The sequence below is a fragment of the Oncorhynchus nerka genome, linkage group LG26, assembly GCF_034236695.1.
Source record: "Oncorhynchus nerka isolate Pitt River linkage group LG26, Oner_Uvic_2.0, whole genome shotgun sequence".
Lineage (NCBI taxonomy): Eukaryota > Metazoa > Chordata > Actinopteri > Salmoniformes > Salmonidae > Oncorhynchus > Oncorhynchus nerka.
The window spans coordinates 41,252,036-41,265,730 of record NC_088421.1 but is presented as its reverse complement, the minus strand read 5'-3'; the positions used below and the strand labels follow the sequence as shown (position 1 = coordinate 41,265,730).

Here is a 13,695-nt window from a genome sequence, read left to right as displayed (position 1 = left end):
GCGTTACATTACAGCAGTAGTCATTACAGCGTTACATTACAGCAGTAGTCATTACAGTGTTACATTACAGCAGTAGTCATTACAGTGTTACATTACAGCAGTAGCCATTACAGTGTTACATTACAGCAGTAGTCATTACAGTGTTACATTACAGCAGTAGTCATTACAGTGTTACATTAGTCAGCAGTAGTCATTACAGTGTTACATTACAGCAGTAGTCATTACAGCGTTACATTACAGCGTAGTCATTACAGCAGTAGTCATTACAGCGTTACATTACAGCAGTAGTCATTACAGTGTTACATTACAGCAGTAGTCATTACAGCGTTACATTACAGTAGTCATTACAGCGTCATTACAGCAGTAGTCATTTACAGCAGTAGTAGTCATTACAGCAGTAGTCATTACAGCAGTAGTCATTACAGCGTTACATTACAGCAGTAGTCATTACAGCGTTACATTACAGCAGTAGTCATTACAGCGTTACATTACAGCAGTAGTCATTACAGCGTTACATTACAGCAGTAGTCATTACAGCAGTAGTCATTACAGCGTTACATTACAGCAGTAGTCATTACAGTGTTACATTTACAGCAGTAGTCATTACAGCGTTACATTACAGCAGTAGTCATTACAGCGTTACATTACAGCAGTAGTCATTACAGCAGTACATTGTCATTACAGCAGTAGTCATTACAGCAGTAGTCATTACAGCATTACATTACAGCAGTAGTCATTACAGCGTTACATTACAGCAGTAGTCATTACAGCAGTAGTCATTACAGCGTTACATTACAGCAGTAGTCATTACAGTGTTACATTACAGCAGTAGTCATTACAGCGTTACATTACAGCAGTAGTCATTACAGCGTTACAGCGTTACATTACAGCAGTAGTCATTACAGCGTTACATTACATCAGTAGTCATTACAGCGTTACATTACAGCAGTAGTCATTACAGCATTACAGCAGTTACATTACAGCAGTAGTCATTACAGCGTTACATTACAGCAGTAGTCATTACAGCGTTACATTACAGCAGTAGTAGTAGTCATTACAGTGTTACATTACAGCAGTAGTCATTACAGCGTTACATTACAGCAGTAGTCATTACAGCGTTACATTACAGCAGTAGTCATTACAGCAGTAGTCATTACAGTAGTCATTACATTACAGCAGTAGTCATTACAGCAGTTCATTACAGCAGTAGTCATTACAGCGTTACATTACAGCAGTAGTCATTACAGCAGTAGTCATTACAGCAGTAGTCATTACAGTGTTTACAGCAGTTACAGCAGTAGTCATTACAGTGTTACATTACAGCAGTAGTCATTACAGCGTTACATTACAGCAGTAGTCATTACAGTGTTACATTACAGCAGTAGTCATTACAGTGTTACATTACAGCAGTAGTCATTACAGCAGTAGTCATTACAGTGTTACATTACAGCAGTAGTCATTACAGTGTTACATTACAGCAGTAGTCATTACAGCGTTACATTACAGCAGTAGTCATTACAGCAGTAGTCATTACAGCGTTACATTACAGCAGTAGTCATTACAGCATTACATTACAGCAGTAGTCATTACAGCGTTACATTACAGCAGTAGTCATTACAGCGTTACATTACAGCAGTAGTCATTACAGCGTTACATTACAGCAGTAGTCATTATAGCGTTACATTACAGCAGTAGTCATTACAGCGTTACATTACAGCAGTAGTCATTACAGCGTTACATTACAGCAGTAGTCATTACAGCGTTACATTACAGCAGTAGTCATTACAGTGTTACATTACAGCAGTAGTCATTACAGCGTTACATTACAGCAGTAGTCATTACAGCGTTACATTACAGCAGTAGTCATTACAGTGTTACATTACAGCAGTAGTCATTACAGCGTTACATTACAGCAGTAGTCATTACAGCGTTACATTACAGCAGTAGTCATTACAGTGTTACATTACAGCAGTAGTCATTACAGCGTTACATTACAGCGTTACATTACAGCAGTAGTCATTACAGTGTTACATTACAGCAGTAGTCATTACAGCGTTACATTACAGCAGTAGTCATTACAGCGTTACATTACAGCAGTAGTCATTACAGCAGTAGTCATTACAGCAGTAGTTACAGCAGTTCATTACAGTGTTACATTACAGCAGTAGTCATTACAGCGTTACATTACAGCAGTAGTCATTACAGCGTTAGTCATTACAGCAGTAGTCATTACAGCGTTACATTACAGCAGTAGTCATTACAGCGTTACATTACAGCAGTAGTCATTACAGCAGTTACAGCAGTTACATTACAGCAGTAGTCATTACAGCGTTACATTACAGCAGTAGTCATTACAGCAGTAGTCATTACAGTGTTTACAGCGTTACATTACAGCAGTAGTCATTACAGCATTACATTACAGCAGTAGTCATTACAGCAGTAGTCATTACAGCGTTACATTACAGCAGTAGTCATTACAGCAGTTACATTTACAGCAGTAGTCATTACAGCGTTACATTACAGCAGTAGTCATTACAGCGTTACATTACAGCAGTAGTCATTACAGCGTTACATTACAGCAGTAGTCATTACAGCAGTAGTCATTACAGCGTTACATTACAGCAGTAGTCATTACAGCAGTAGTCATTACAGCAGTAGTCATTACAGCAGTAGTCATTACAGCGTTTACAGCATTACAGCAGTAGTCATTACAGCAGTAGTCATTACAGCGTTACATTACAGCAGTAGTCATTACAGCAGTAGTCATTACAGCGTTTCATTACAGCAGTAGTCATTACAGCAGTAGTCATTACAGCGTTACATTACAGCAGTAGTCATTACAGCAGTAGTCATTACAGCGTTACATTACAGCAGTAGTCATTACAGCATTACATTACAGCAGTAGTCATTACAGCAGTAGTCATTACAGCAGTAGTCATTACAGCAGTAGTCATTACAGCAGTAGTCATTACAGCGTTACATTACAGCAGTAGTCATTACAGCAGTAGTCATTACAGCAGTAGTCATTACAGCGTTACATTACAGCAGTAGTCATTACAGCAGTAGTCATTACAGCAGTAGTCATTACAGCGTTTCATTACAGCAGTAGTCATTACAGCGTTACATTACAGCAGTAGTCATTACAGCAGTAGTCATTACAGCAGTAGTCATTACAGCGTTACATTACAGCAGTAGTCATTACAGCGTTACATTACAGCAGTAGTCATTACAGCGTTACATTACAGCAGTAGTCATTACAGCGTTACATTACAGCAGTAGTCATTACAGCGTTACATTACAGCAGTAGTCATTACAGCAGTAGTCATTACAGCAGTAGTCATTACAGCGTTACATTACAGCAGTAGTCATTACAGCGTTACATTACAGCAGTAGTCATTACAGCAGTTACATTACAGCAATACAGCAGTAGTCATTACAGCAGTAGTCATTACAGCAGTAGTCATTACAGCGTTACATTACAGCAGTAGTCATTACAGCGTTACATTACAGCAGTAGTCATTACAGCAGTAGTCATTACAGCGTTACATTACAGCAGTAGTCATTACAGCAGTAGTCATTACAGCAGTAGTCATTACAGCAGTAGTCATTACAGCGTTACATTACAGCATTAGCGTCATTACAGCAGTAGTCATTACAGCGTTACATTACAGCAGTAGTCATTACAGCATTACATTACAGCGTTACATTACAGCAGTAGTCATTACAGCGTTACATTACAGCAGTAGTCATTACAGCATTACATTACAGCGTTACATTACAGCAGTAGTCATTACAGCGTTACATTACAGCGTTACATTACAGCAGTAGTCATTACAGCGTTACATTACAGCGTTACATTACAGCGTTACATACCAGCAGTAGTCATTACAGCATTACATTACAGCAGTAGTCGTTACAGCGTTACATTACAGCAGTAGTCATTACAGCGTTACATACCAGCAGTAGTCATTACAGTGTTACATTACAGCAGTAGTCATTACAGCAGTAGTCATTACAGCATTACATTACAGCAGTAGTCATTACAGCAGTAGTCATTACAGCAGTAGTCATTACAGCAGTAGTCATTACAGCAGTAGTCATTACAGCAGTACATTACAGCAGTAGTCATTACAGCATTACATTACAGCAGTAGTCATTACAGCAGTAGTCATTACAGCAGTAGTCATTACAGCGTTTCATTACAGCAGTAGTCATTACAGCGTTACATTACAGCAGTAGTCATTACAGCAGTAGTCATTACAGCATTACATTACAGCAGTAGTCATTACAGCGTTACATTACAGCAGTAGTCATTACAGCAGTAGTCATTACAGCATTACATTACAGCAGTAGTCATTACAGAAGTAGTCATTACAGCAGTAGTCATTACAGCATTACATTACAGCAGTAGTCATTACAGCAGTAGTCATTACAGCGTTACATTACAGCAGTAGTCATTACAGTGTTACATTACAGCAGTAGTCATTACAGCGTAGTCATTACAGCAGTAGTCATTACAGTGTTACATTACAGCAGTAGTCATTACAGCAGCGTTAGTCATTACAGCAGTAGTCATTACAGCAGTAGTCATTACAGCAGTAGTCATTACAGCAGTAGTCATTACAGCAGTTACATTACAGCAGTAGTCATTACAGCAGTATTACAGCGTCATTACAGCAGTAGTCATTACAGCGTTACATTACAGCAGTAGTCATTACAGCGTTACATTACAGCAGTAGTCATTACAGCGTTACATTACAGCAGTAGTCATTACAGCGTTACATTACAGCAGTAGTCATTACAGTGTTACATTACAGCAGTAGTCATTACAGCGTAGTCATTACAGCAGTTACATTACAGCAGTAGTCATTACAGCGTTACATTTACAGCAGTAGTCATTACAGCGTTACATTACAGCAGTAGTCATTACAGCAGTAGTCGTTACAGCGTTACATTACAGCAGTAGTCATTACAGCATTACATTACAGCAGTAGTCATTACAGCGTTACATTACAGCAGTAGTCATTACAGCGTTACATTACAGCAGTAGTCATTACAGCAGTACATTACAGCAGTAGTCATTATAGCGTTACATTACAGCAGTAGCACATTACAGCGTTACATTACAGCAGTAGTCATTACAGCGTTACATTACAGCAGTAGTCATTACAGCGTTACATTACAGCAGTAGTCATTACAGCAGTAGTCATTACAGCGTTACATTACAGCAGTAGTCATTACAGCGTTACATTACAGCAGTAGTCATTACAGTGTTACATTACAGCAGTAGTCATTACAGCGTTACATTACAGCACATTACAGCAGTAGTCATTACAGCGTTACATTACAGCAGTAGTCATTACAGTGTTACATTACAGCAGTAGTCATTACAGCGTTACATTACAGCAGTACATTACAGCAGTAGTCATTACAGTGTTACATTACAGCAGTAGTCATTACAGCGTTACATTACAGCAGTAGTCATTACAGCGTTACATTACAGCAGTAGTCATTACAGCGTTACATTACAGCAGTAGTCATTACAGTGTTACATTACAGCAGTAGTCATTACAGCGTTACATTACAGCAGTAGTCATTACAGCGTTACATTACAGCAGTAGTCATTACAGTGTTACATTACAGCAGTAGTCATTACAGCGTTACATTACAGCAGTAGTCATTACAGCGTTACAGCAGTAGTCATTACAGCAGTAGTCATTACAGCATTACATTACAGCAGTAGTCATTACAGCAGTAGTCATTACAGTGTTACAGCGTTACATTACAGCAGTAGTCATTACAGTGTTACATTACAGCAGTAGTCATTACAGTGTTTACAGCAGTAGTCATTACAGTTACATTTACAGCAGTAGTCATTACAGTGTTACAGCGTTACATTACAGCAGTAGTCATTACAGCGTTACATTACAGCAGTAGTCATTACAGCGTTACATTACAGCAGTAGTCATTACAGCGTTACATTACAGCAGTAGTCATTACAGCAGTAGTCATTACAGCAGTTACATTACAGCAGTAGTCATTACAGCAGTAGTCATTACAGCAGTAGTCATTACAGCAGTAGTCATTACAGCGTTACATTACAGCAGTAGTCATTACAGCAGTAGTCATTACAGCGTTACATTACAGCAGTAGTCATTACAGCATTAGTCATTACAGCGTTTCATTACAGCAGTAGTCATTACAGCAGTAGTCATTACAGCGTTTTACAGCATTTACAGCAGTAGTCATTACAGCAGTAGTCATTACAGCGTTACATTACAGCAGTAGTCATTACAGCATTACATTACAGCAGTAGTCATTACAGCAGTTAGTCATTACAGCAGTAGTCATTACAGCAGTAGTCATTACAGCGTTTCATTACAGCAGTAGTCATTACAGCAGTAGTCATTACAGCGTTACATTACAGCAGTAGTCATTACAGCAGTAGTCATTACAGCAGTAGTCATTACAGCGTTACATTACAGCAGTAGTCATTACAGCAGTAGTCATTACAGCGTTACATTACAGCAGTAGTCATTACAGCAGTTACATTACAGCAGTAGTCATTACAGCATTACATTACAGCAGTAGTCATTACAGCATTACATTACAGCAGTAGTCATTACAGCAGTTCATTACAGCAGTAGTCATTATTACAGCAGTAGTCATTACAGCAGTACATTACAGCAGTAGTCATTACAGCAGTAGCAGTAGTCATTACAGCAGTAGTCATTACAGCAGTAGTCATTACAGCAGTAGTCATTACAGCAGTACAGTAGTCATTACAGCGTTACATTACAGCAGTAGTCATTACAGCGTTACATTACAGCAGTAGTCATTACAGCAGTACATTACAGCAGTAGTCATTACAGCGTTACATTACAGCAGTAGTCATTACAGCAGTTACATTACAGCAGTAGTCATTACAGCGTTACATTACAGCAGTAGTCATTACAGCAGTACATTACAGCAGTAGTCATTACAGCAGTAGTCATTACAGCAGTAGTCATTACAGCGTTACATTACAGCAGTAGTCATTACAGCGTTACATTACAGCAGTAGTCATTACAGCAGTAGTCATTACAGCGTTACATTACAGCAGTAGTCATTACAGCAGTAGTCATTACAGCGTTACATTACAGCAGTAGTCATTACAGCGTTACATTACAGCAGTAGTCATTACAGCAGTAGTCATTACAGCGTTACATTACAGCAGTAGTCATTACAGCAGTAGTCATTACAGCAGTTACATTACAGCAGTAGTCATTACAGCGTTACATTACAGCAGTAGTCATTACAGCATTAGTCATTACAGCGTTACATTACAGCAGTAGTCATTACAGCAGTTAGTCATTACAGCAGTAGTCATTACAGCATTACATTACAGCGTTACATTACAGCAGTAGTCATTACAGCGTTACATTACAGCGTCATTACAGCAGTTACATTACAGCAGTAGTCATTACAGCAGTACATTACAGCGTTACATTACAGCAGTAGTCATTACAGCATTACATTACAGCAGTAGTCATTACAGCAGTTACATTACAGCAGTAGTCATTACAGCGTTACATACCAGCAGTAGTCATTACAGCGTTACATTACAGCAGTAGTCATTACATTACAGCAGTAGTCATTACAGCATTACATTACAGCAGTAGTCATTACATTACAGTAGTCATTACAGCAGTAGTCATTACAGCAGTAGTCATTACAGCGTTACATTACAGCAGTAGTCATTACAGCAGTAGTCATTACAGCATTACATTACAGCAGCATTAGTCATTACAGCAGTAGTCATTACAGCAGTTTCATTACAGCAGTAGTCATTACAGCGTTACATTACAGCAGTAGTCATTACAGCAGTAGTCATTACAGCATTACATTACAGCAGTAGTCATTACAGCATTACATTACAGCAGTAGTCATTACAGCAGTAGTCATTACAGCATTACATTACAGCAGTAGTCATTACAGCAGTAGTCATTACAGCAGTAGTCATTACAGCAGTAGTCATTACAGCGTTACATTACAGCAGTAGTCATTACAGCAGTAGTCATTACAGCAGTAGTCATTACAGCAGTAGTCATTACAGCGTTACATTACAGCAGTAGTCATTACAGCAGTAGTCATTACAGCGTTACATTACAGCAGTAGTCATTACAGCGTTACATTACAGCAGTAGTCATTACAGCAGTAGTCATTACAGCGTTACATTACAGCAGTAGTCATTACAGCATTACATTACAGCAGTAGTCATTACAGCAGTAGTCATTACAGCGTTACATTACAGCAGTAGTCATTACAGCGTTACATTACAGCACATTACAGCAGTAGTCATTACAGCAGTAGTCATTACAGCGTTACATTACAGCAGTAGTCATAGTCATTACAGCATTACATTACAGCAGTAGTCATTACAGCGTTACATTACAGCAGTAGTCATTACAGCAGTTACATTACAGCAGTAGTCATTACAGCATTACATTACAGCAGTAGTCATTACAGCGTTACATTACAGCAGTAGTCATTACAGCGTTACATACCAGCAGTAGTCATTACAGCGTTACATTACAGCAGTAGTCATTACAGCGTTACATTACAGCAGTAGTCATTACAGTGTTACATTACAGCAGTAGTCATTACAGTGTTACATTACAGCAGTAGTCATTACAGCAGTAGTCATTACAGCATTACATTACAGCAGTAGTCATTACAGCAGTAGTCATTACAGCAGTAGTCATTACAGCAGTAGTCATTACAGCGTTACATTACAGCAGTAGTCATTACAGTGTTACATTACAGCAGTAGTCATTACAGCATTACATTACAGCAGTAGTCATTACAGCAGTACATTACAGCAGTAGTCATTACAGCAGTAGTCATTACAGCGTTACATTACAGCAGTAGTCATTACAGCAGTAGTCATTACAGCATTACATTACAGCAGTAGTCATTACAGCAGTAGTCATTACAGCAGTAGTCATTACAGCGTTACATTACAGCAGTAGTCATTACAGCAGTAGTCATTACAGCAGTAGTCATTACAGCATTACATTACAGCAGTAGTCATTACAGCAGTAGTCATTACAGCAGTAGTCATTACAGCAGTAGTCATTACAGCGTTACATTACAGCAGTAGTCATTACAGCAGTAGTCATTACAGCAGTAGTCATTACAGCAGTAGTCATTACAGCATTACATTACAGCAGTAGTCATTACAGCAGTAGTCATTACAGCGTTACATTACAGCAGTAGTCATTACAGCGTTACATTACAGCAGTAGTCATTACAGCATTACATTACAGCAGTAGTCATTACAGCGTTACATTACAGCAGTAGTCATTACAGCGTTACATTACAGCAGTAGTCATTACAGCGTTACATTACAGCAGTAGTCATTACAGTGTTACATTACAGCAATAGTCATTACAGCAGTAGTCATTACAGCAGTAGTCATTACAGCGTTACATTACAGCAGTAGTCATTACAGCGTTACATTACAGCAGTAGTCATTACAGCAGTAGTCAGTCAGCGTTACATTACAGCAGTAGTCATTACAGCAGTAGTCATTACAGCGTTACATTACAGCAGTAGTCATTACAGCGTTACATTACAGCAGTAGTCATTACAGCAGTAGTCATTACAGCGTTACATTACAGCAGTAGTCATTACAGCAGTAGTCATTACAGCAGTAGTCATTACAGCGTTACATTACAGCAGTAGTCATTACAGCGTTACATTACAGCAGTAGTCATTACAGCAGTAGTCATTACAGCGTTACATTACAGCAGTAGTCATTACAGCAGTAGTCATTACAGCAGTAGTCATTACAGCGTTACATTACAGCAGTAGTCATTACAGCGTTACATTACAGCAGTAGTCATTACAGCGTTACATTACAGCTGTAGTCATTACAGCGTTACATTACAGCAGTAGTCATTACAGCATTACATTACAGCGTTACATTACAGCAGTAGTCATTACAGCGTTACATTACAGCGTTACATTACAGCAGTAGTCATTACAGCGTTACATTACAGCGTTACATACCAGCAGTAGTCATTACAGCATTACATTACAGCAGTAGTCGTTACAGCGTTACATTACAGCAGTAGTCATTACAGCGTTACATACCAGCAGTAGTCATTACAGTGTTACATTACAGCAGTAGTCATTACAGCATTACATTACAGCAGTAGTCATTACAGCAGTAGTCATTACAGCGTTACATTACAGCAGTAGTCATTACAGTGTTACATTACAGCGTTACATTACAGCAGTAGTCATTACAGCGTTACATTACAGCAGTAGTCATTACAGCGTTACATTACACCAGTAGTCATTACAGCGTTACATTACAGCAGTAGTCATTACAGCGTTACATTACAGCAGTAGTCATTACAGCGTTACAGCGTTACATTACAGCAGTAGTCGTTACAGCGTTACATTACAGCAGTAGTCATTACAGCGTTACATTACAGCAGTAGTCGTTACAGGGTTACAGCGTTACATTACAGCAGAAGTCATTACAGCGTTACAACATTTAAAACATACAGTAGGCTACAATCGGCACAGCAACACGTCATCATGAGACAATCCGGTCCACAGGAAACATCTACAGTCCTGTTTGTAACCTCAGCCTCACAGAAAGTTCTGAGGTATTGAACAGTTCAATACTACATTACTTTGGGACGGTCCCTGAGATTCAAACACCCAAACAGATGCACTCATTAAGTCATTCTTAGATGCTGTACATGCATATTGAGATGTTACTTGCTTTTTAGTCTAGCTAGGATTAGGCTCAATCTGTGGTCACAATGTACAGTATCTCTACAAATGAATCCTCCTCCCTCTCCCCCACAGTGTCTCCCCTACCTGAATGACTCCTCCTCCCTTTCCCCCACAGTGTCTCCCCTACCTGAATGACTTCTCCTCCCTCTCCTCCACAGTGTCTCCCTACCTGAATGACTTCTCCTCCCTCTCCCCCACAGTGTATCCCTACCTGAATGACTTCTCCTCCCTCTCCTCCACAGTGTCTCCCTACCTGAATGACTCCTCCTCCTTCTCCTCCACAGTGTCTCCCTACCTGAATGACTTCTCCTCCCTCTACTCCACAGTGTCTCTCTACCTGAATGACTTCTCCTCCCTCTACTCCACAGTGTCTCCCTACCTGAATGACTCCTCCTCCCTCTCCTCCACAGTGTCTCCCTACCTGAATGACTTCTCCTCCCTCTCCTCCACAGTGTCTCCCTACCTGAATGACTTCTCCTCCCTCTCCTCCACAGTGTCTCCCTACCTGAATGACTCCTCCTCCCTCTCCTCCACAGTGTCTCCCTACCTGAATGACTCCTCCTCCCTCTCCTCCACAGTGTCTCCCTACCTGAATGACTTCTCCTCCCTCTACTCCACAGTGTCTCCCCTACCTGAATGACTCCTCCTCCCTCTACTCCACAGTGTCTCCCTACCTGAATGACTTCTCCTCCCTCTACTCCACAGTGTCTCCCTACCTGAAATACTCCTCCTCCCTCTACTCCACAGTGTCTCCCTACCTGAATGACTCCTCCTCCCTCTCCTCCACAGTGTCTCCCTACCTGAATGACTTCTCCTCCCTCTCCTCCACAGTGTCTCCCTACCTGAATGACTCCTCCTCCCTCTCCTCCACAGTGTCTCCCTACCTGAATGACTCCTCCTCCTTCTCCTCCACAGTGTCTCCCTACCTGAATGACTTCTCCTCCCTCTACTCCACAGTGTCTCTCTACCTGAATGACTTCTCCTCCCTCTACTCCACAGTGTCTCCCTACCTGAATGACTCCTCCTCCCTCTCCTCCACAGTGTCTCCCTACCTGAATGACTTCTCCTCCCTCTCCTCCACAGTGTCTCCCTACCTGAATGACTTCTCCTCCCTCTCCTCCCTCTCCTCCACAGTGTCTCCCTACCTGAATGACTCCTCCTCCCTCTCCTCCACAGTGTCTCCCTACCTGAATGACTCCTCCTCCCTCTCCTCCACAGTGTCTCCCTACCTGAATGACTTCTCCTCCCTCTACTCCACAGTGTCTCCCCTACCTGAATGACTCCTCCTCCCTCTACTCCACAGTGTCTCCCTACCTGTCTCCCTACCTGAATCCACAGTGTCTCCCTACCTGAATGACCCTCCTCCCTCTCCCACAGTGTCTCCCTACCTGAATGACTCCTCCTCCCTCTCCTCCACAGTGTCTCCCTACCTGAATGACTTCTCCTCCCTCTCCTCCACAGTGTCTCCCTACCTGAATGACTCCTCCTCCCTCTCCTCCACAGTGTCTCCCTACCTGAATGACTCCTCCTCCTTCTCCTCCACAGTGTCTCCCTACCTGAATGACTCCTCCTCCCTCTCCTCCACAGTGTCTCCCTACCTGAATGACTCCTCCTCCCTCTCCTCCACAGTGTCTCTCTACCTGAATGACTTCTCCTCCCTCTCCTCCACAGTGTCTCCCTACCTGAATGACTCCTCCTCCCTCTCCTCCACAGTGTCTCCCTACCTGAATGACTCCTCCTCCCTCTCCTCCACAGTGTCTCTCTACCTGAATGACTTCTCCTCCCTCTCCTCCACAGTGTCTCCCTACCTGAATGACTTCTCCTCCCTCTCCTCCACAGTGTATCCCTACCTGAATGACTCCTCCTCCTTCTCCTCCACAGTGTCTCCCTACCTGAATGACTCCTCCTCCCTCTCCTCCCTCTCCTCCACAGTGTATCCCTACATGAATGACTCCTCCTCCTTCTCCTCCACAGTGTCTCCCTACCTGAATGACTTCTCCTCCCTCTCCTCCACAGTGTCTCCCTACCTGACTGACTTCTCCTCCCTCTCCTCCACAGTGTCTCTCTACCTGAATGACTCCTCCTCCCTCTCCTCCACAGTGTCTCTCTACCTGAATGACTTCTCCTCCCTCTCCTCCACAGTGTATCCCTACCTGAATGACTCCTCCTCCTTCTCCTCCACAGTGTCTCCCTACCTGAATGACTCCTCCTCCCTCTCCTCCCTCTCCTCCACAGTGTATCCCTACATGAATGACTCCTCCTCCTTCTCCTCCACAGTGTCTCCCTACCTGAATGACTTCTCCTCCCTCTCCTCCACAGTGTCTCCCTACCTGAATGACTTCTCCTCCCTCTCCTCCACAGTGTCTCTCTACCTGAATGACTCCTCCTCCCTCTCCTCCACAGTGTCTCTCTACCTGAATGACTTCTCCTCCCTCTCCTCCACAGTGTCTCCCTACCTGAATGACTTCTCCTCCCTCTCCTCCACAGTGTCTCCCTACCTGAATGACTCCTCCTCCCTCTCCTCCACAGTGTCTCCCTATCTGAATGACTTCTCCTCCCTCTCCTCCACAGTGTCTCCCTACCTGAAGAGTCTGTCAATGGTGGCAGCCAACAAGCTGCTCCACCTCTTGGAAGCCTTCTCCACCAACTGGTTCCTCTTCTCCGCCTCCCAGAACCACCATCTTGTCTTCTTCCTGCTGGAGGCCTTCAACAACATCATCCAGTACCAGTTTGATGGTGAGAGGACCAGTGTTTACCCAGCCTGCTCCTCTCAGAACAGGTTACATGTCTGACTCCGTAGAATAGCATAAGACTGTGTTTAGTCCTGCCAGAGTCTGATCTGTTGGTATTGCTGCTGACTCTGGACCACAGATACCGGCTAGTGATGGGGGTTTGAGTCTG

At 42.1% G+C, this 13,695-nt stretch overlaps 1 pseudogene; it reads left to right on the top strand.

Annotated features, from left to right (window-relative positions):
• LOC115118686 (protein HID1-like) overlaps positions 1-13,695 on the top strand; it is a 65,344-nt pseudogene that overhangs the window by 43,449 nt on the left and 8,200 nt on the right.